The sequence below is a fragment of the Eumetopias jubatus genome, unplaced genomic scaffold (assembly GCF_037043125.1).
Source record: "Eumetopias jubatus isolate StellerSeaLion01/CBP00866 unplaced genomic scaffold, mEumJub1_p1.0 scaffold_5, whole genome shotgun sequence".
NCBI classification, from domain to species: Eukaryota; Metazoa; Chordata; class Mammalia; order Carnivora; family Otariidae; genus Eumetopias; species Eumetopias jubatus.
The window spans coordinates 36,006,843-36,030,506 of NW_028274811.1; the positions used below are offsets into that span (position 1 = coordinate 36,006,843).

The window sequence follows — 23,664 nt, forward strand, 5'->3', positions numbered from 1 at the left end:
GCATCGAGCAGGTTTTGTCACTATTTAGGCAGAACTGCATCCCTCACAACATTCCCATTCCCTTAACTTTTTTTGTTCCGTCCTAAGGTGTTGCACAATCACACATGTGGACAAACACCCAAACAGTGCAGTGCAGTGATGATAAAATACGCATGCCAAAGATGTTGCTCTTTTGTAATTTACTCTGCTTGCCTTGGAACTCCATTATAATACATGGTGAATGAAATAAATTATATATAAAACATCAGTGTTTATTATATAAGGATATATAAATGATATATAAATGCAATGATCCTAAGATCATCAAAAGATTACCGTACACTTTATAAACCCTATACCAAAATAAATGATATTTATGAAGAATCTTACTGAGATTAATAAAGAAAAATTTACCATTGTGAACTTAAAATTTCAATTATAGTTAATCCTTGTATAACTTCTGACTCCCCAAAAACTAACAGCCTGTTGACCTGAGATTACTGGAACAGACCTTCCTCAGTTGACTGAAGAGAAGAGGCAATGTGGGAAAAAGGCTGGAGGGCTGGGAATATGGCTGGGAGCCACAGCCCTGGCAAGACTACCCACAGCTGGGAGGACTACCACAAGCATTGGAGAAGCAAGAGGTTCAGACCCCACAGCGGGCTCCCCAGTTACTAGGGACCTATACTGGAAGAAGAGTCCCTATAACATCTGGCTTTGAAAACCAGTGGGGCTTAGCTTCAGGAGCTTTTAAAATCATTAGGACTTAACTCTGTGTACTTTAAAAATCAGTGGGCTCAACAGAACAGAATAGAGAGCCCAGAAATAAACCCATACTTACATGGTTAATTAATCTATGACAAGTGGGGCAAGAATGTACAATGGAAAAAAAAAAACAGTCTCTTCAATAAATGGTGCTGGGAAAACTGCACAGCTACATGCAAAAGAATGAAGCTGGACTGCTTTCTCATACCATATATAAAAATAAACTCAAAATGGGTTAAAGACCTAAATGTAAGACTTGAAACCATAAAACTCCTAGAAGAAAACACAGGCAATAGTCTCTTTGACATAGGCCTTAGCAACATTTTTCTATATATATCTCCACAGGCAAGGGAAACAAAAGCAAAAGTAAACTATTGGGACTATGCCAAAATAAAATGCTTTTGCACAGAGAAGGAAACCATCAACAAAAGGAAAAGGCAACCTATTGAATGGGAGAAGATACTCGGAAATGATACAGCCCATATAAGGGGTTTATATCCAAAATATATAAATAACTTATACAACTTAACATACACACATATACACAAACTAAAACCAAACAGCTGGCTCAGTCGGTAGAACATGTAACTCCTGATCTCAGGATCATGAGTTCAAGCCCCATGTTGGGTGTGGAGCCTACTTAAAAAAAAAAAAAAAAAAAAATTAAAACTAAAAAACTTTTTAAAAAAATGGGCAGAGGACCTGAATAGACATTCTTCCAAAGAAGATGTACAGATTGCCAAAAGAAACATGAAAAGTGCTCCACATCACTAATCATCAGGGAAATATATACCCAAACCACAATGAGGTGGTAGCTTACACCAGTCAGAATGTCTAGTATCAAAAAGAAAATAAACAAGTATTGGTGAGGATGTAGAGAAAGGGGACACTTGTGCACGGTTGGTGGAAATGTAAATTGGACCAACCACTTTCCTCAAAAAATTAAAAACAGAATTACCATATGGTCCAATAATTCCACTACTGGATATTTACCCAAAGAAAGTAAAAACACTAGTTTGATAAGACAGATGCATCTCTAGGTTTACTACAGCATTATTTACAATAGCCAAATATGGAAGCAACCCATGTGCCCATCGACAGAAGAATAAAGAAGATGTGTATACCCATGCATGTGCACACACATGCGCCCTGGAATATTATTACTCAGCCATGAGAAAGAATGAGGTCTTGCCATTTGCAACAAAATGGCCAGACCTAGAGAATATTATGCTAAGTGAAATACGTCAGACAGAGAAGGACAAATATCTTATGATTTCACTTATGTGTGGCACCTAAAAAACAACAGCAATAAACAAAAAGCAGAAATAGACCCTTGACTACAGAGAATGAACAAATGGTTCCCAGAGAGGATGGGGTGGGGGATGGGCAAAATGGGTGAAGGGCTGTAGGAGGTAGAGGTGTCCAATTATGAAACGAATAAGTCATGGGGATGAAAGGTACAGCACAGGGAATGTGGTCAATGGTACTGTAACAGCATTATGTAGTGACAGCTGGTTGCTACACTTGTGGTGAGCATAATACAACTATGCTGCATACCCGAAATTAATGTAACATTGCATCAACCATACTTTAATTACCCCCCAAAAAAAGCATTTTCTCAATTAGAAAAAAAAAACATTTTCATTTGGATTGCTGAAATCTCAACATCTTCTATAATACATATTTTTTAAACATTTATTTATTCATTTTTAGAGAGAAAGAGAGTGCATGCACACATGCACTAGGTGGGGGAGGGGTGGCGGGAGAGGGAGAGACAGAATGTCTAGTAGACTCCCTGCTGAGCGTGGAACCTGATATGGGGCTCGATCCCATGACTCCCGAGATCATGACCCAGCTGAAACTAAGAGTCGGATGCCTAACTGACTGGGCCACCCAGGCGCCCCTATAATATGTACTTACCTTTTTTATGTGCTGTCTATTTTTCAACCACAAAATATTATTAATATCTAAATATGACACAGTACTCCTATAATGTCCACAGCTACAATGTTACCAATAGTTCTCAGATGTAGGTCTTTATCAAGATACAGATAACCAATTCCAAGCCTCCAAATTCTGATTTAGTAAGTCTGGGAGAAGCCTGAGAATTTCCCAGATGAGAATTCTGATTTGTTAATTAGCTTACAGGATCCATTTTTTACTCATCATAATCTTTGTAGCAATTCAAGGGGACAGAACATATAATTTACATGTTACATACTTGCGGTGTTTCCGTTTGGAGCCTCTATCATTGCTAATTGTTTAGTTTAATTCAAAGATGAATGTGTTGGCTTAAATTTTTTTTTGGTAAACTGTCATGGATACTTTTTAGAGATAAAAACCAATTTCTTAGTATTGTTTACATCAACTGTCCTAATTTTTAGCCCGTTGCTATAATTTAAATTAAGTAAAGCATCATTGTCTGAAATGGCAAATGCTAATCCCAGTGTTGACTTGTTTTCCTAGTTTTCAAGAAGGAGTTTCACATTATTTGAGTTCCTTAAACACTGGTAAAAACAGATGTTCAAACCTAAACTTTCTAGGTTTTATTCTGTCTGCAATGTAGACAGAACCACAGGACATACGAACTTGAACTACGTCCAAGGAGTTCCTCAATTATAACATTAAAATACTGCAAGTATGGTGTTTCGTGCATTTTTTTTTTTTTTTTTTGGAGGGGGCCTGGAATTCAACTACTTTCATGGCCCAAGAAAGCTTAAAAACACGATTCAGGGACCAAAACTGAAAGGGTGACTAAAATATACTGTACACACAAAAAATTATTTTCATATTTTAACAATGAAAGAAGCGAGGGCTATCGAAAATCAAACGTCCTTCTGTTTTTGGCTTGCTATTAGTTTTAAATTCACTGGAAGGACAGACAGGGATTTAAGTGATCTTACAAAGGGAAACATATATCAACTCAATAAGTGTCTTTTTCACCTGAAGGAAACTTACTGCTTTGTCTTAATAAAAATCAGATTTTGCATCATGCAGGTAAACCCTGCCCTGAAAGACTTTCAGATATTGAAAAACATTTAAAGGTCAAAGACAGACACTACTATATTACTGTATCCTCAAGTGATAGTATAAAAAGTTTAATTGTTAAGAAACAAAAATATTTTCTAGCCTTTTAGTGTTTTGTTTTTTAGAGAGAGAACATGCACAAGCATGTACGTGCACAGGGGGGAGGAGCAGAAGGAGAGGGAGAGAATCTTAAGCAGGATCTATGCCCAGCCCAGCACGAAGCCCAACTGGGGCTTGACCTCACGACCCTGAGATCATGACCTGAGCTGAAATAAAGAGTGGGACACTTAACCAACTGAGCCACCAAGGCACCCCTAGTGTTTTAATTTTTAAAATGAATTTTAATTTGTACAAACTTCTTCATACAATTTACAAGTAAATAAAATCTTCAAAAATCTTTTAAAAACCTTCCAATTAGTAATCGGATTCCACATAACTGCTCTAATCTTAATAAAAAACTAAGCACAGGCATTTGTGTTGTGAATACAATAGAATAGAATACCCAAGAAGACCATTAGGTCTTGGCCAGTTTTTCAATAAAAAATTGTACAGATTTTGGAAGCCTCTACTTGTCAGGACACTCAGCCAGCTTGGGTGGTTTAGTGATTCACCAGCTCCATACAAATGCTTCGGGCATAATACACTTTTAGAGACAAGATATTTTCTAAGATTTTTTTGTTGTTGTTTATCCTGTGTAAATACAAAAATAAAAAACAAAATAATTCAGTTTTCATATCATATAACATTTTCCCCCCAAATAGTACTGGACAGTAAATACTTTGAAAGCACGTCAGAGGAATTCCCAAATATAATCCCAGATAAATCAGACAAGGTGAGGGCAAACCGGTTTGAAAAATTCCTTTTGATATTAAAACTGTCTTTTAAAAACTGTCATTATTACAGGAGAGGGAGAGCAGAGCCAATGAAACAGTACTAGTAACTTCTGGGGGGCTGCTACGAGATTGTGTAAGCCCTAAAAGATCTTGTGCAGGAACCTAAGAAACAACTACAGTTGTGCCTTTTCTCCATGTTTAAAAGAAACGGAAATGAACGAGTTAAAAGGCATTTTCCTAACCCGGACTGCGAATCACAAGCCTCAGGTCACCTGCAGCCAGCTGGCATCCTGCCCATTTACAGTACCGTGTTTACTCGTCGGCCACCAGTCATGCCGCGGAGAAACAGGGCCTCCAGCCACAGGCCCCGTGTCTTCTCAAGATACAGCAACAGAGAAAGAGAAGTTCATAAGCTTTATTAAATTCTTAGAGGGATTACTTTTCATGCTACTCCGCAATAGCCCGCTCCAGTTTCCACAACCTCAGCATTTTAAACTCACATAATTGTCTCTCAACAGCCAATGTGAAAAATCACAGTTCATCAGTGAATGGGTAGTGTCTTCTGATCATTTTAAGCGCCGTCTTAATTTAACTTTTAAAGGCCACAATGTCTACCTTAAAATGGATTTTAACCTACTTAGACTGAAACCTTTAAATGAGCAATAATTAGCATAAAAACTGAGAACAGTAAAAGACGCGGAATGTCCAGAGGAAGAGAAAACAGAAAAAGTGAACTCTGATTATCATGAGAGAAACAGGTAAGAATGATTCAAGTGAGTGATTCCTGGACTGCCCCCAGAAATCGGGGAGCCTCTTCCCACCCACACAGGCCAGCTCAGGGAAGACAAGGTAAGAAAGAAACCTTCTTCTCATGGACCAAACTTATCTCCTATAGCTGTTCCCTCAACGACTTTCTAAGTGACATGCCATCACTGGGGTCAGTTGCTCTTTGGAAAGCTCAGAACCGATCTCTACTTGGTGTGTCCAAGGAGTGTTCAAGTGAGTAAGACATAAAAAGGGAATATCTCAGGCTTTCTCATCAACATCAACTTGATCCTAGAATCAAGTCAAGAAGCACTTTTTAAATATTTTTTACCCATACCAATTCCGATTTTATTGGAATATGGAATGTAAACAGATGTTTTCAAGCAAACAATCTAACCTTCTAAAAATACATGGCATTACTAAACAGTTAATAAAGAAATCCTCAAGTATGATGCGGGCAGACACGAGCTGTAGGCTAGCTTGCACACTCCCACAGCTGTGGCATGGCTCTGCAGCTGGGAGGAGGGGGACTGCTTGCAAACCACCTGGTGACAAGTCCCCAGAATGAAATCAGCCCTATTTTTTACTTTTTAAAACAGAATCTAGCTTCCTTCCCTAACATGAATTTTGAGCAGACCTCAGCTCAAAAGGCCCTAAGGAACCGTAACTACTCTTTAAGCCACGCATTTGGGTTGTTCCCCCCGCCCCTCTAAGTCCATTATGTCCAGTAATTTGCTTTAAGTTGCTGCAATGTGTGGTCCTATAATACTATTTCTTCTGTTATGTCTTTTACTTTTGTCTATTTCTCGTAATTCCTATTTCTTCAAAAAAAGATCATGTACAAATTCTATCAAATAATAAATTATATACTATGTTCTAAATTTTGGGGAGGGCGTACAAGTTCAGCGTTAGTTATCATCATACTGAGTTTAACTTTTTTTTTAGGTTTAATTTATTTATTTACCAGAGAGAGAGAGAGCATGAGTGCACGCAGAGCAGGGGAAGCGGCAGGCAGAGGGAGAAGCAGGCTCCCCACTGAGCAGGGAGCCGGATGTGGGACTCGATCCCAGGACCCTGGGATCATGACCTGAGCCGAAGGCAGACACTTAACCGACTGAACCACCCAGGTGCCCCTACTTAGTTTAACTTTCTTTTTCAGGAGCCCAAACAAAAAAGAATATACACAGAAAGTACTGGGAGTAGTTACAGATCAAAGGGCATGTTATTTCTAAGATCTTACTCGGGTGTGAGGTTTAAAATAGACTTCATCAGTAAGTAAATAAGAAAAATAAAATTCTATCTTTGTTATAATAGTTAATGGCTGGAGAGGTGCCACACTCATGGCCTTGGAAATTATATAGTTTGTAAACAGGATTTCAAAATAATGCTGAAACAGCAGTACTTCCTCACTTCCTTAGTCACTTCTGAATCCAAAGGGAAAAAATAATCAACTATTTATTAAATAAGTTAAAAGTTTTATTTGATACATGCCATGTATTCTGAGAGCATTCGCTATGGGAAAGCAGTTGATTTGTCAACACCATGACAAATAGCTTGAGAGTAAGATTATGCACAGTACTGACAAAGGAAATTCAAATTTAATAGGTTGATAATAATTGTCATAAATTATAACTATTCCTCTTTAATAATTATTATAGGAACAGTTTCATTTCTCAAATTTCTAACGTCCACTTTTCCTTTTGATTTTAACCAGTGAAAAATACAAAAACAAAAAACACCATTTTATTAAACAAAACTCTTCTACGCAAAACTGAAAAGCATAAGGAATGTGAACCTGAAGAAAATCAAAAGATGGCTCACTCTTCTTGTTAAATGAAAATTCTTCACTTAAAATATTTAAATTACAAACCAAATTCAACAATACAGTAAAAGGATCAAATACCATAATACAGTGGGATTTACACTAGGGGATACATGTTCAACACATGCACATCAATCAGTGTGACCCATCACGTTAATAAAACTAAGGATAAAAATCATACGATCATCTCAATAGATGGACAAAATGCATTTGACAAAATTCAACATCCATTTATGATAAAAACTCAACAAAATGGATATAGAAGGAACGTACCTCAATGTAATAAAGATCATATTTGACAATCAGCTAACATCTCACTCAACAATGAAAAGCTGAAAGTTTTCCTTCTAAGATCAGGAATGAGCCAAGGATGCCCACCCTCCCCACTTTTATTCAATATACTAATGGAAGTCCTAGTTATAGCAGTTAGGCAAGAAAAAGAAATAAGGCATCCAAATTGTAAAGGAAGAAGTAAAATGGTCAATATTTGCAGATGACATGATACTATATATAGACAACTCTAAAGACTCCACCAAAGAATCATCATGACTAATAAATGAACTCAGTAAAGTCCCAGGATACAAAATTAACAAATGGGAATTGGTTGTGTTTCTAAGCACTAATAAGAAGCTTTCAGAAAAAGAGATTAAGAAAACGCCATTTATAATTACATTAAAAAGAATAAAATACCTAGGAATAAATTTAACCAAGAAGGTAAAAGACCCGTACACTGAAAACTGAGTGATAAAAAATAATTGAAGATGACACAAATAAATAAAACAATATACTGTACTCATGGATTGGAAGAATTAATATTGTTAAAATGTCCATACTACCCAAAGCAATCTACAGATTCAATGCAATCACCACCAAAACACCAATGGCATTTTGCACATAACTCCCAACAAAGAATCATAAAATTTGTATGGAACCACAAAAGACCCCGAAAAGTGCAAGCAATTTTAAGAAGAACAAGGTGGAGGGGCACCTGGATGGCTCAGTTAAGTGTCTGACTCTTGATTTTGGCTCAGGTCATGATCTCAGGGTCATGAGCTCGAGCCCTGCTGCAGGATCTGTGCTCACTGGGGAGTCAGCTTGAGCTACTCTCTCTCCCTCTGCCTCTGTCCCTCCCACCTCCACACACTCTCTTTCTCTCTAAATAAATAAATCTTTAAAAAAAAACAAAAACCAAAAACAGTGTGCAGGTATAATGCTCCTGATTTCAAACTACACTACAAAGCTGTAGTGATCAAAGCAGTATGGTACTGGCACAGAAACAGACACATAAATCTATGAAACCAAACAGAGAGCCCCGAAATAAACTCAAACAAATATGGTCAATTAATTTATGACAAAGGAAACAAGAATATGCAGTGGAGAAAAGACAGTTTTGTCAATAAATGGTGTTGGGAAAACTAGACACATACATGAAAAAAGTGAAACTGGCCCACTATCTTATAACAGACACATGAAAAAATGTTCATGATCATTAGCCATCAGGGAAATTCAAATCAAAACCACACTGAGATGCCACCTCACACCAGTTAGAATGGCAAAAACGGACAGGGAAAGAAACAACAAATGTTGGGAGAGGTTGTGGAGAAAGGGGAACCCTCTTACACTGTTGGTGGGAATGCAAGTTGGTACAGCCACTTTGGAAAACAGTGTGGAGGTGCCTCAGAAAATTAAAAATAGAGCTACCCTATGACCCAGCAACTGCACTCCTGGGTATTTACCCCAAAGACACAGATGTAGTGAAAAGAAGGGCCACATGCACCCCAATGTTCATAGCAGCAATGTCCGCAATAGCCAAACTGTGGAGAGAGCCAAGATGCCCTTCAACAGATGAATGGATAAAGAAGATGTGGTCCATATATACAGTGGAATATTACTCAGCCATCAGGAAGGATGAATACCCAACTTCTGCATCAACATGGATGGGACTAGAGGAGATTCTGCTAAGTGAAGTAAGTCAAGCAGAGAAAGTCAATTATCATATGGTTTCACTTATTTGTGGAACATAAGGAACAGCATGGAGGACATTAGGAGAAGGAAGGGAAAAATGAAGGGGGGGAAATCAGAGGGAGAGACGAACCATGAGAAGCTATGGACTCTGAGAAACAAACATGGTTTTGGCGGGGGGTGGGGGGGATTGGTTAGCCCGGTGATGGGTATTAAGGAGGGCATGTACTGCATGGAGCACTGGGTGTTATACGAAAACAATGGATCATGGAACACTACATCAAAAATGATGTATTGTGTGGTGACTAACATAAAATTTAAAAAATTAAAAAAAAACATATACAAAAATGAATTCAAAATGATTTACCCCTGAACGTAAGACCTGAAACCTTTAAAAACCCCAGAAGAAAACATTGGCAGTAAGCTCTTTGACATTGGTCTTAGCAGTATTTTTTGGGTCAGTCTCTTCAGACGAGAGTTACAAAAGCATTTAAAATAAACAAACAGTATTACATCAAACTCAAAAGCTTCTGCACAGTGAAGGAAACTATTAACAAAACAAAAAGGCAACCTACTGAATGGGAGAATTTGCAAATCATACATCTAACAAGGGGTTAGTATCTAAAATATATAAAGAATATACATACTTACTATAAAAAGACCTGATTTAAAAATGGGCAGAAGACTTGAAAAGACATTTTTGTAAAGAAGATCTGTAGATAGCCAACAAACACATGAAAAGATGCACATCACTAATCACCAGGGAAACGCAAATAAAACTGCAGTGAAACATCACCTCACACCCGTCAAATTGGCTATCATCAAAATCACAAAAAATAACAAGGATGTACAGAAAATGGAACCATTGCACACTGGTGTTGGGAATGTAAATTGATGGAGCCACTATGGAAAGCAGTATAAAGATTCCTCAAAAAATTGAACACAGAGGCACGTGGGTGGCTCAGTCGGTTAAGTGACTGACTCTTGGTTTCAGTCCAGGTCATGATCTCATGGGTCGTGGAGATGGAGTCCCGCGCTGGGCTCTGCACTCAGTGGGGAGTCGCTTGAAGACTGTCTTGCTCTGCCCCTCCCCCCACTTATGCCAGTATGAAACTCTCTCTCTAAAATAAGTAAGTAAATCTTAAAAAAGAAATTGAACACAGAACTAGTATATGATCTAGTAATTCCACCTCTGGTATTTATCTGAAGGAATCAAAAACATCAGTTCAAAGAGATACATGCACCCCTATGTTCAGTGCAACATTATTTACAATAGTTAAGACAGTGAAACAAATTGTCCATCGACAGATGAATGGATGAAGGCAATGTGGTATATATACATATACATAATGGAATATTATTCAGTCATAAAAGCAAATGAAATCTTGCCATTTGTGACAATGGTGATGGACCTAGAGGCTATTAGGCCAATGACATAAGTCAGACGGAGAAAGACAAATATTATATGATTTTACTAATATGGGGAATCTAAAATACAAAACAGAAAGCAGAAAAAGATGCATAAATACACACAACTGATGGCTGCCAAAAGGGATGGGATAGGAGATGGGCAGAATGCATGAAGGGGAAATACAGGTTTACAGTTATGGAATGAATAAATCACAGACAGGGATAAAAGACACAGCAAAGGGGTATAGTCAATAACGTTATAATTTTACATGGTGACAAAGAGTAACTAGACTTACTATAGGGATCATTTTATAATGCTTAAAAATACTGAATCAGTATGATATACATCTGAAACTAACAGGATATTGTATGTCAACTATACCTCCAAAAAGAAAAGAAGAAAGAAAGAAAAAATTTTTAAAAGCAATCTGTAATCCTCAGCTTGTCGCTCAACTGAGGAAGGGCAATGTAGGCAGATTATCATGAACTACATATAAGGGAATGCCATGCTTTCTTTTCCCCCCTTTTTTTCACCTCCCCCAGTTTTTAAGTTTTCTGAGTAATAACTTCAAAATGGCATTTCTAGCACTCAATAAAAAAAGAAAATTCTATGGTAATACATTAGTTGCCCTCACTGAAAAATACACATCTTTATAATTTCACGGTCTTATTTTAATTTGGTACTTCTATTCTTAAAGAATCCTTTCGTCTTTCCCCCATTCCTGACCATCCCTTATATAGTTGTTAGGCTTCTAGCACTACAACTAGCTCTGAAATTTTGGTTAATAGTTAACTGAAAAGCCTGAGGCAAACAAGAAAAAACTTAAGCAGATATTTTCTTTTCTTTTCTTTTTTTTTTAAAGAGAGAGAGTGCACGGGACAGCATGCAAGCGGGTGGGGGTAGGCACAGAGGGAGAGGGAGAGAGAATCTTAAGCAGACTCCATGCCCAGTGTGGAGCCCACCACCAGGCTTGATCTCACGACCCTGAGATCATGACCTGAGCTGAAATCAGAGTGGGATGCTTAACCCACTGAGCCACCCAGGCACCACAAGCAGATATTTTCTTGAATAAACATGTGTTCAAGCCAAATGAACAGTTCTTCTTGGAAAACATCTCAGTTAAAAGATGTCTCGATCTTTAGGTTACTGCATGCTAATGAACAGAACATTTATTTTCCGTAAAGTATGTTGGGATTTGGCTACCTTGGGGGTATAAGGAAACGAAGGTAGGCATCTCCCCTCTTCATGTCCTCTTTTGCCATCATCTCTTCCATTCCCCACTTCAATAAACAAAACAGGTACATAACTGTTGTTTTGTTCTTTCTTCTTTATACATCCTTTCAAAACTTTTGCAGCCATTTTCCAAACCCATCATTATTTAACACTGACTATGTAGAGAACTCCCCACCAAAGATGTTTTTCTTTATCATATCAGCAAGACCCAGGTTAGCTCAGCAGTGAAAAGGGCCCAAGAGGATACAAGAAAGAAACAAAGGTTTGGGGATGCCGACATTAACAGCAAGTATTCCATACAAGTAAATCTTTTAATTCCGAGGAGGAAGAGCCTTAATGTCATCCTGATCATGCGTCATGAATAGGATACCGTCCTCTGAACACTTCAGCCATTACAACCATCTAATATCTGATACCGTTAAATATTTATGGAAGGAATTATATTGTATAAACGTTGGCAAAGAATTCTGAACACAAGAGTCTCCGAATAGTTCTCTTTGCCTCAAGTTTTAGTCAGCTCTAATGCATTCCTTTCAGGTGTTTTCAAGCCCTTAGCAGCAAAATCCTTTCTTTTAAAGGATTAAAGCTTATGCAGAAACCCCCTATCCATAAAACAGGTAACAGTGTTATACTGAGAAAACGCTATCTTATTTTTTTAATTAATTAATTTATTTATTTGAGAGAAAGAGAGAGAGAGAGAGAGAGAGAGAGCGAGCATGAGAGGGGGTTGGGTCAGAGGGAGAAGCAGACTCCCTGCAGAGCAGGGAGCCCGATGCGGGACTCGATCCCGGGACTCCAGGATCATGATCCGAGCCGAAGGCAGTCGCTTAACCAACTGAGCCACCCAGGCGCCCCGAGAAAACGCTATCTTATAAATTCATATTTACAAACGTTAATCGGTATAGGAAGCAATCAGTGAGATCAGTAAAGTTGTGATGAAACCAGTAAAACTGAAATTGGAGATGGGAGGCTTAACATCAACTTTGTATTTTATTTTTTTTTTAAGATTTTATTTATTTATTTGACAGAGAGAGACACCACGAGAAAGGGAACACAAGCAGGGGGCGTGTGAGAGGGAGAAGCAGGCTTCCCACGGAGCAGGGAGCCGGATGCAGGGCTCAATCCCAGGACCCTGGGATCATGACCTGAGCTGAAGGCAGATGCTTAACAACTGAGCCACCCAGGCACCCCTAAACTTTGCATTTTAAATAGAGGTCGGAAACCACTGCCCTAAAACCTCACTTTATCCCCATCATCAGGCCCAAGCCTCATTTCCAAACTTCTGTTAAATCTTAGAAAAATAAAGCCCAAACTTTAACAAGGGCCACCTAAATCTGGACTGTACCATTAGCTCTCACCAGTTTCTTGCAGGAACTGTCTTCCTGTTAGTGTGTTTTCTCAGTGTCCCTCAATATGCCAAGTTCATTCATTCATTAACAAATATGTTCTGTGTACCTAGAATGGGCCTCTAGATTTTTGTTTATTCTGCCCAGTACTGCTTTAGAATTTTCTTCAACCATCCTCAACAAAAGCTTTCTCCTCTTAATTTTCCAAAGTTCATGACGACTCCTGCCACTCAGAAATCCTGAAGTGATTGCCTTTAATAAGGAATGGGCAACACGGTCTATAGTCAAGACTGCTCAAGGAGAAATACACTAAAATACACAATTGTTTCCTCAGTTTGGATTTTTAATATTTTTTTAAAGATTTTATTTATTTATTTGAGAGAGAGAGAATGAGAGATAGAGAGCACAAGAGGGAAGAGGGTCAGAGGGAGAAGCAGACTCCCTGCTGAGCAGGGAGCCCGATGCGGGACTCAATCCTGGGACTCCAGGATCATGACCTGAGCCGAAGGCAGTTGCTCAACCAACTGAGCCACCCAGGCGCCCCTCAGTTTGGATTTTTAAAAAAAATCAAGCTTTTATTTCTTTTGAAGAAAACAAACCCATTTCTGACTTTCAAAACTGAAGAATCCTATGAATTTTATAGAAAAAGAATAAATGAATGCAGTTTGATTTAAGTTGTATTTGTGGTTTCAACTTACACTGTTTAATAATTAAAAATTTAAAAGCCACAGTTTGGCACACAGAGAAGTTCCTATGTTGGCGGGGGAAAAGGGGAAAAAAAACCCACACATGATTAAAGAATAATCATCTAAATTGTTTTTCACAGCACAATATTAGATCAGAATTTTGAGATTTACTAAATGCATGAGTTCTAATCTCTACCACTATCCATAAACTTAGTAAAACTACTTCTAGTGTCTTGTATATGATTCAGTTTTGAGAGATATTTAGTTCTTTCTTTGCAACTTTATGTACTATCAAGCTGAAAGAAAGAAAGAAAGAAAGAAAGAAAGAAAGAAAGAAAGAAAGAAAAAGGAAAGAAAAAAAAGTAGAGAGAAAGAAAGAAAAAAAGAAAGAAAGTAAATTAGTTCATGGGGGGCCTGGGTGGCACAGCTGGTTAAGCGTCCAACTCTTGGTTTTGGCTCAGGTTGTGATCTCAGGGTGATGAGATCGAGCCCAGCCTCAGGCTCAGAGCTCAGTGCAGAGGGTTTCTCTCTCCCTCTCCCTCTGCCCCCCACCCCACCCAGGTATGTAAGCATGCGCTTTCACTCTCTCTCAGATGAATAAATAAATCTTTAAAAAAATTAATAAATGATGCCTGTTTATGTTTCAGAAAGGAATTGAGTCAACTTTAAAAGACGTATAAAATTCACGATGGTAATTTAAAAGAGAAAGAAAATTTCAAGCTTATCAATTACATTACTATAGGAATACATTACTAGACAACTGTTAATTTAGAAACATAAAATATTTGGGATATCCTCAGACTTTTATCTTTCTTTACTGATTAACTACAGCCTAGTCTACAATTTTCTACTGCCACATAAAAGGAACAACATCAATATAAGAAAATGGAATATGGATGTTTCATCACACAGATGCCAAAATTGGTATGAAGCTTTGTCTTACTTATGACATTTAATGAAACATTAATGACACTGCTCCACCTACTGACGTTTCTATGGTTTCTGTTATCTCATTAAGGGACTCCTGTAAAGCAAATGATAAACAGTAAGCAGAGTGACTTCCAAGTTAGATACACGTAAGCACACAGCCCAGCTCTATTCTAAGTTGCCTTCACTATAAACTGACAGCTACTGTTGTAAGGAATCCTTAAAAGTTTTGTCTTGAGACTATCCAGTGAAAAAAAGAAGTAAAGAGAGCACACAAAAGTTACAACATACTAAATACAATTTAAACTGAATAAAAATATCCCACAAAGAATAGAGAGGAGGAAAAATAATCATGTTGCACAACGCTTCTGCATTGAGCAGAATTACAGCCATCGGAGAGCGTCTACTGAATATTAGTTTGAAAATAATTCAAGGCTGTTTTTCTAAACTTAGGCAATTTCCTTTTTGATCGTTAGGTTAAGCTAGTTTTAATTAATGTAAGTAGGAAGTACTGCTGAACGACAGAAGACCAAAGACGGAGCAGCAATACAGGAATTAACGTCACTGGATTAAAACCTGGCTCTGGATTACAACATAACTAAAAAGTGTTAAAATTTAATAGCATTATAAAAGGAAAGGAAATGAAAGATAGGTTAATTAGCAGAACTTTTTAATAAATTATTTCCTAGATAATGGACAGTCTTGATTCAGTGATAAATATAGGCATTCCCTACTGCTATACAGGACACATTCTTAAAATCATCTGCAGTAAGCGAGAAGACGTAGGTTTTACAAGGGGAGTAGTGGAATGTTCTATTCCAGGAGAGTTAAAATGTACTACAGAATCCCTATTTGTATTTCATTCTAAAGACTCAATATTCGGTGATGTACTTCTGTATTTCACAGATGTTTTCTGACTTTTTTCCCCTTTTATTACTGAACAAACATTCCACCTGACTGTACGGGAGCATATAGGTGAAACCAAAGATTGATTGTTTGGTGCATACTCACAGTTTCTGTTGATGTCCTAATTTTATTAAGTATAGAAACCCAAGATTGTTATCTCTAGATCAATACCATAATTTTCCTATTTTCAATTAATTTATCAGGGAAAAAAACATAAAAATGCAACACAATATAAGAAGTAGCATTTGAAATACTTCTTTAAACCCTACAACTCTTTCTTCATAGAACAGCATTGCTGGAAATACGATATTTACTAAGAGCCAGGTAGATTTCTCTGTGTTTGCCTCCACCCCCCCAGGTTACCATGGAAGTTCCTAACGGCTCTTCAGAGTTGTCGCAAATATGCTGTAATAAGATCATCAGTTGCTGAAATGCTAGCACCCACAGAAGGATGCGCTAGGACTGCGACTGTTGGCAGGCAGCTAAGTACTGCCACAGAGTGACTTGAAATGTCTGTCAGCCGCTTTAAGAAATTTCTAGATTTCCTATACAAAGTACTTTTGTGCATAGGGCATCAATATATACTTTGCAAAAAGCCCAACTTCTCCACAGAGAAACCTCATTTGTTCCAAAGTTGGACGTATGACAGTTCAAGACCACCTGCAACTGGACAGTATGTAAGATTCAACGGATTCTGAAGTTAAGACAAACAGTAAAATAGTGTTGGATCTTGGCCAATATGAATTCATGTTCCAAACCAAAGGGCCATAATACTATTTTTCATTATTCAGAATTGGAGAGACTTTAAAAAGAAAACATTTGGGTATTACAAAAAGTGCTATTAATATAAGACAGTAGAGTCAGCAAAAACAGTGGCGTAAGGAACTCCAGATTCTATCCCTCCATAGGAGTAAAAGCAAAAACGGTCACAATCAACTTCTTCTGCACTCAGAAAATTAAGCAAAGGCTGGCAGCAACCCAGACGGTGTCTATCCCATCCCCCACCCCCCACCCACCCCACACACATACATTGATTCTTGGTAAGAATAGTGAACTTTGTAGTATTTTGACTTTCCCAGTCCCAACCCCTGCTCCCCAGGCTCAGCGGTGGCTATGAAAATAACAGCCCACATTCTTGGTACCAGAGCTAGCAGAATGAGACTCACTTGCAAACAACTGTAATTAACTATGTGTCCCTGGAAGACCACCTCAGAAAGACTGCCTTTATTTTGCCTAACTCAGAACTGGCCTAGCGCTAAAAATGTTATATTTTGGGGGTAGGGGGAAGTAAGTTGTTGAAAACCTTCACGATAATGTCTTCGTTTGCTGCAGCCTGAGGTGATGGATAACGGTACAGTTGGGGGCAAACAACAGACTAATCAAAACGGCTGGAGGTTTGAAAAAGTCTCACCTATTCCTGGGAATCTAGAAGGCCACATGCATGAGTAGGAATGTGCATATGCTCTGGAAAGATCTAAGAAGGCACTAGGTTTTTACCTCCTATTGACACTGAAGTTCTAATTGAAGTTGAAAGTAAAGGCTTAGGCAGAGTTGCCAAATGCTGGGATGAGAGCTAAAGACCTGCCCTAATGCACACAGAGCCTCTGAGCAAAGACTGGTTGGTTTCTTGGCTTCCACCTATTTAATAAAAGCTCTGTGTAACCATTAGCTGACCACTAAGCCAATGAAACAGAGCCCTCAGGGTCCACATGGATAAAGAATACAAACTTTACAGAATTAATTCAGAAAAGTCACAAAACAAACAACATGCTGTAACACACAACAAACCCTTCAGAGAGGGGAGAAAATCTGATTTCCAGAGTTGCTATGTCGTAATATTCCAAATGTCCAGTTTTCAACAAAGAATATAAGATAAGATATGCAAAGAAATAAAAAAGTACGGAATATGCACAGGAAAAAAGAACAGAAGCTCCTGGGGGAAGCCCAGATGTTGGACTTTCTAGACAGACTTAAAATCAGGTATTTTAAATGTGTTCAGTGACATAAAGTAAACTATGTCTAAAGAATTAAAGCAAAGTTAAAAATAAAGTCTCATTAAGTTGAGATTAATAGATGGAACCACAAAGATGGAAAAGTACAATAAAAGAAATGAAAAATTCACTTGAGAGGTTCAACATGAGAGGTAAGCAGGCAGAAGAATCAGCAAACTTGAAGATAGGTCAACTGAGATTATTTAGTCTATAGAACTGAAAGAAAAAAACCAATGCCAAAAACCCAAACAGAGTATCAGAGACCTATGCAACACCATCAAATATACCAACATGTACATAATGGAGTCACAGAAGGAGGGGAGAAGGGAGGAAGCAAAAATATGTCAACAAATAATGGCCAAGAATATGCCCAATTTGATGAAGAACAGTCAAAAAACCCAACAAACCCCAATGGGGAGATTCAAAAAATTCCAAGCCTAGATATACCATAATCCAACTCCTGAAAGATGAAGAGAGGGAATCTTGAAAGCAGCAAGAGAGAAGCAACTCCTTCTGTACAGATGATTCTTAATAAGACTAAGAGACTAGTCATCTGAAACTACGCAGGGGCAGGCCAGAACACAGTAGAATGACACAGAGTGCCTAAAGAATTAGATGTCAACCAAGACTTCTTTATCTGGCAACACAATCCTTTAGAGATGAAGGAAAAATTAACCCATTGCCAGATAACAAAAGCTGAGGCAGGGGTACCTGGTTGGCTCAGTGGGCTAAGCAGCTGACCCTTGATCTCAGCTCAGGTCTTGATCTCAGGGTCATGAGTTCAAGCCCTGCATTAAGTAGTGAGCACTACTACTTTAAAAATAAAACAAAACAAAAAACTTGAGGCAATTCATCACTACCAGACCTCCCCTCCAACAAATGCTAGTGGGAGTCCTCCAGGCTGAAATGAAATGATACTAGACAGTAATTCGACTTCACATGAAGAAATAAAGAACACCAGGAAAGGTAACTACTTAAGTAAATACATGAGACACTATAAATGTATCTTTTGTTTTCAACTCCTTTTTTCCCCCCGTCTGATTCAAAAAGCAATTGCATAAGCAATAATTATATATCTAGATGGCTAGGCACACAATGTATAGGGAGGAAATCTGTAGCATAAAAGGAAGGGAACAGAGATGTATAGGGACATTTCTGTACACTACTGAAATTAAGTTGGTATTAACCCAGAGTATCCTTATTAACTAAGATGTTAATCTTCAGGGCAAACAGTAAAAAATAATTCAAGAAATATAGTAAAAGAAATGACAAGGGAATTACAATTGTCACATAGACAATATCTAGTTAATACAAAAGAAGGTAGTAATGGAGGAATTTAGCAACAAAAAAGACCCAACATAAAGAAAACAAATAGCAAAATGCCACAATTCCTCCTTATCAATAATTACATATCAATGGTTTAAACTCTCCAATTAAAAGGCAGAGATTCGGGGTGCCTGGGTGGCTCAGTCGGCTGACTGTCCAACTCTTGGTTTTAGCTCAGGTCATCATCTCAGGTCCTGGGATTGAGCCCTGTGTCAGGCTCTGCACTCAGAGAGGAGTCTGCTTGGGATTCTCTCTCTCATTCTCCTTCTGCTCCTCTCCCCACTCACACACGTGCTCTCTCTCTCAAATAAATAAATTTTTAAAAAAGGCAGAAACTGGCAGAATAAAGAAAACATGATCCAACTACATGCTATCTATGGAGACTTAACCTAGATTGAGACACAGACTGAAAGTAAAATGATGGAAAAAGATATTCCATGCAAATAGTACACAAAATAGGGTTAGAGTAGCTATACTAATAACAGATAAAACAGACAACACAAAAATTGTTCCCAGAGTCGAAAAGGACACCATATAATGATAAACATGTGAATACAGACACAAACACATATGCATCTAACAACAAAACCCCAAAATATATGAAGCAGAAACTAAGAGAATTAAAGAGAGAAATAAGCAACCCAATAATATTTGTTGGAGACTTTAATACTCCATTTTCAATAATAGAACTACAAAGAAAATCAGCAAGGAAACAGAAAACTTGACTATCACCATATACCAACTAGATCTAAGACACATCTACCAAACACTCTGCCTAACAAAATAAGAATACTCATTCTTCTCAAGTCACATGGCACATTCTCTGGGACAGACACTCTATTAGGCCATAAAACAAAAAAATTTTTAAAGGTGAAAATCATACAAATTATGTTCTCTGAGAAATGGAATGAAGTTAGAAATAACAGAAGAAGATTTGGAAAATTTACAAACACACTGAAATTAACACTCCTAATTAATCAATGGATTAAAGAAAAAAAAATCACAGAGAAATTAAATTAGCAAGTACCATAAGATAAATGAAAACAAATTTACCACATGCCAAAAGTTATGGCATCCAGTAGAAGCAGGGCTAATAGGGAAATTTATAGCTGTAGAGGTCTACCTTCTAAGGAGAAAAAGAACTCAAATCAATAACTTTATCTTCCATCTTAAAAAACCAGAAGAAGAGCAAGCCAAATCCAAAACAAGAATAAGGAAGGAAATAATAATAAAGACTAGAGTGGAAATAAATGAAATAGACAACAGAAAAACAATAGAGAAGATCAAGAAAATCCAAAGTTGCTTCATTAGAAATCAACAAGATTGACAAAAAAACAGAAAGGGGACTTAAATTACCAGAATCAGAAATGAAAGAGTGAACATTACTGCTGACCCTGTAGGAATAAAAAGGATTACAAAGAAAAACAAGGAGCAAATATGTACCAACCAATTAGATAACACTGATGAAATGGACACATTTCTAGAAAACACAGAAACTGCCAGAACGGTCTCAAAAATATAAAATATTTAAGAGACCTATAAAAAGTAAAGACATTAATTTAATAATCAAAAACATTCTAACAAAGCCCAGATGGCTTAGCTGGTAAATTCTACCAAATATTTAAGAAGAATTAACAATAATCCTTTACTACTAACTCTTCCAAAAAATAGGAGGGAACACTTTTAACACTTTCTAACTTAGTCTGAGGCCAGTTTTATTCTGATACCAAAGTCTGACAAAGGTATAACAATAAAACTACTGACCAATATCCCTTAGGAAGGTAAATGCAAAAATCCTCAACAAAATACTGGCAAACTGAGTCCTAGAAGCATACACAAATGATTAATAACCATGAGCAAGAGAGACTAATCCCAGGAATACAAGGTTTGTTCAAGGTAGGAAAATCAATTAACGTAATAAACTGTATCAACAGACCGAAAGACAAAAATGACATAATCGTGTCAATAGAGGGAGAAAAAGCATTTGACAAAATCCAACATCCTTTCATGATAAAAGCACTAACTAACAAGGAAAAGGGAACTTTTCCAATCTGATAAAGGACATCTATGAATAATCTACTGCTAACAACATACTTAAACTGAAAATTTTCCCCCTAAGAATAGGACCAGTAGAAGTATGCTCACTCTCATCACTGCTATTCAGCCTTATACTGGAGGTTCTAGCTAGGGAAATTAGACAGGAAACAGAAGTTAAAAAAAAAAAAATCGAGATTGAAAAGAAAAAAGTAAAACTCCCCGAGCAGGGAGCCTGATACAGGACTTGATCCCAGGACCCTGGGATCATGACCTGAGCCGAAGGCAGACATCCAACTGACTGAGCAACCCAGGCGTCCTGAGAAGATCTTATATGTGGAAAATCCTAAGGTATCTACTCAAAAACCTTATTTGGGTTAATAAATGAGTTCAGTAGTTGAAGGACAGAAAAGAAACACAAAAATCAGTTGCATTACTGTGTAGTAGCAGTGAACAAACTGAAAATGAAATTAAGAATACAAATTCTTAATAGCTTCAAAAATAACAAAATAAAATTAACATTTATTTAGGAATAAATTTAACTGAAAAAGTACAAAACTTTTCAGTATACACTGAAAACTACAAAACATTGTTAAATGAAATTAAAGATGTACACAAATGGGAAAGAAATCCTGTCTTCATAGACTGGAAGAGTTAATGTTAAGACTGCAATACTTCCCAAAATGATCTAAAGACTCAATCCAATCCCCATCAAAACTCCAACTGTCATTTTCCAGAAACAGATGAGCTGACCCTAGCATTCATATGGATTTGCAAGAAACACAGAATAGCTGAAATAATTTTGACAAAAAGAACAAAGTTGGAGGACAGACATTTCCCAATTTCAAAATACAGTACAAAAATACAGTAATCAAAACAGTGTGGTACTGACCTAAGATTAGACATATATACCAACAGAACAGAACTGGGAGTCCAGAAACAAACTCATACATTATGGTTAATTCATTTCAACGAAGGTACTGAAATCATTCAGTGGAGACAGAATAGTCTTTTCAACAAATGGGGCTCAGACAATGAACTATACATAAGCAAAAGAATAAAGTTTAATCCTTGCCTCTCACCACATACAAAAATTAACTCAAAATGGATCAAAAACTTAGACGAACCATGAGAGATGATGGACTCTGAAAAACAAACTGAGAGTTCTAGAGGGGAGGGGGGTGGGGGGATGGGTTAGCCTGGTGATGGGTATTGAGGAGGGCACGTTCTGCATGGAGCACTGGCTGTTATGAACAAACAATGAGTCATGGAACACTGCACCAAAAACTAATGATGTAATATATGGTGATTAACATAACAATAAAAAAATAAAAAAAATGGATCAAAAACTTAAGAACTAAAAGTTAAAAATTCGTCAGCACACGGGGTGCCTGGGTACTTAAGTCAGTTAAGCGTCCAACTCTTGATTTTGGCTAAGGTCATTATCTCAAGGTCCTGGAATGGAGACCTGTGTCAGGCTCTGCACTCAGTGCGGAGTCTGCTTGTCTCTCTCTCTCTGTCTCTCTCTCTCTGCCCTCCCCCCCCCCACATGCACACGCTTTCTCTCTCTCTAAAATAAATAAATAGATCTTTAAAAAAAGTTCTTAGATGGAAAAATAGGTGAAAATCTGTGACAATGGATCAGGCAGCCTTAAAAAAAAAAAAAAGATATGACACCAAAACCATAAGCAATCAAAGAAGAAAAAGATAAATTGGACTTCATTAAAATTAAAAACTTCTGGGGCGCCTGGGTGGCTCAGTTGGTTAAGCGACTGCCTTCGGCTCAGGTCATGATCCTGGAGTCCCAGGATCGAGTCCCACATCGGGCTCCCTGCTCAGCAGGGAGTCTGCTTCCCCCTCTGACCCTCTTCCCTCTCATGCTATCTCTCATTCTCTCTCTCTCAAATAAATAAATAAAATCTTTAAAAAAAATTAAAAACTTCTGTGAGTCAAATGACACTATCAAGAAAGTGGGAAGACAACAGAATGGGACAAAGCATCTTTAAATCTTATCTGGTAAGGGTCTAGTATCCAGAATATATTAAAAAACTCTTACAAACAATAGTGACAAAAGAAAGCCCCATTAAAAAATGAGCAAAGGATTTGAAAAGACATTTCTCCAAAGATATACCAAAGGCCAAGAAGCACATGAAAAGATTTTTAATATGATTAGTTCTTTGGGAAATGCAAATCAACACCATGAGATATCTACACTCACATGATGGCTATTATAAAAAAGACAGACAACAGCCAAGTATTGGCAAGGACATGGAGAAAATGAAATTCTCACACATTGCTGATGCGACTGAAAAATGGTACAAGCACTATGGAAAACAGTTTGGCAATTTCTTAAAAGGTTAAACGTAGGGTTTACCATATGACCCAGTAGTTTCCCTCCTAGCTATAACCGCATAAGCAATGGTACATCAATGTTCGTAACAGCATTATTCATAATAGCCAGGAAGTGGAAACAATCTAAATGTCCATCAGTTGATGAGTGGATTGAAAAATGTGGTATATTCATATAATGGAATATCAATGAGTCATAAAAAGGAATGAGGTACTGTAAAAGGCAACAACACAAATGAACCTTGAAAACACGTTAACTGAAAGAAGTCAGACACAAAGGCCACAAATTGTATACTATTTAT

The 23,664-nt window shown here is 37.5% G+C and overlaps 1 protein-coding gene across 6 annotated transcripts in view; it reads right to left on the reverse strand.

Annotated features, from left to right (window-relative positions):
* The window catches only part of NR3C1 (nuclear receptor subfamily 3 group C member 1), a 124,850-nt gene that overhangs the window by 70,173 nt on the left and 31,013 nt on the right, over window positions 1-23,664 (reverse strand). The window lies entirely within an intron of this gene.